General features: G+C 35.4%; 1 pseudogene; it reads left to right on the top strand.

Annotated features, from left to right (window-relative positions):
* Positions 1-678: 678 nt before the first annotated feature.
* Positions 679-838, top strand: LOC132008716 (U4 spliceosomal RNA; annotated as a pseudogene).
* Positions 839-1,154: the final 316 nt, after the last annotated feature.

Genomic DNA, 1,154 nt, shown 5'->3' with positions numbered 1-1,154 from the left:
CATGTCTTCTGCTCATTTCTTGATTGGATAATTTGTTCTTTGGGTGTTCAGTTTGATAAGTTCTTTATAGATTTTGGATACTAGCCCTTTATCTGATATTATGTCATTTGCAAATATCTTCTCCCATTCTGTCAGTTGTCTATTGGTTTTGTTGACTGTTTCCTTTGCTGTGCAAAAGCTTTTGGTCTTGATGAAATCCCAATAACTTGTTTTTGCTTTTGTTTCCCTTGCACTTAGGGATGTGTTTAGCAAGAAGTTGTGGCCAAGGTCAAAGAGGTTGCTACCTGTGCTCTCTTGTAAGATTTTGATGGATACCTGTCTCACATTTAGGTCTTTCATCCATTTTGAGTTTATTTTGTGTATAGTGTAAGAAAATGGCTTCATTCTTCTGCATATGGTGATCCAGTTTTCTCAAAACCATTTGTTGAAGAGACTGTCATTTTTCCATTGTATATTCTTTTTCTGCTTTGATGAAGATTAGTTGACTATAGAGTTGACGGTCCAAATCTGGGTTCTCTATTGTGTTCCATGGATCTATGTGTCTGTTTCTGTGCCAGTACCATACTGTCTTGATGATTATGGCTTTTTAAAAATATATTTTAAATTTTTTATCTTTATTATGATATAGTGTCCTTCTTCATCTCCTATGTATGTTCTTTGGTTTAAAATCTAGTTTGAAGCTTTGTGCAGTGGCAGTATCGTAGCCAATGAGGTTTATCCAAGGCGCGATTATTGCTAATTGAAAACTTTTCCCAATACCCCCCGTGACGACTTAAAATCTAGTTTGACTGATGTAAAGATGACTACTCCAGCTTTCTTTTGACATCCATTAGCATGATAAATTGTTCTCTATGCCCTCACTTTCAATCTGGAGGTGTCTTTGGGTCTAAAATGAGTCTCTTGTAAGCAGCATATTGATGGGTCTTGTATTTTAAATCCATTCTGATACCTTATATCTTTTGATTGGAGTATTTAGTCCATTTACTTTTGGAATAATTATTGAAAGGTATGAATTTAGTGACATTGTGTTACCTGTAAAGGCCCTGTTCCTGTAGATTGTCTCATTCCTTTCTGGTCTTTATTACTTTTCATCTCTCTCTCTCCACTCAGAGGGTCTCCTTTTAAAATTTCTTGCATGGCTTGTTTAGTAAACT

Source organism: Mustela nigripes, chromosome 1, assembly GCF_022355385.1.
Source record: "Mustela nigripes isolate SB6536 chromosome 1, MUSNIG.SB6536, whole genome shotgun sequence".
In the NCBI taxonomy this organism is placed as follows: domain Eukaryota; kingdom Metazoa; phylum Chordata; class Mammalia; order Carnivora; family Mustelidae; genus Mustela; species Mustela nigripes.
Note: the sequence above shows the minus strand (reverse complement) of the source record. Positions and strands in the feature narration are given on the sequence as shown.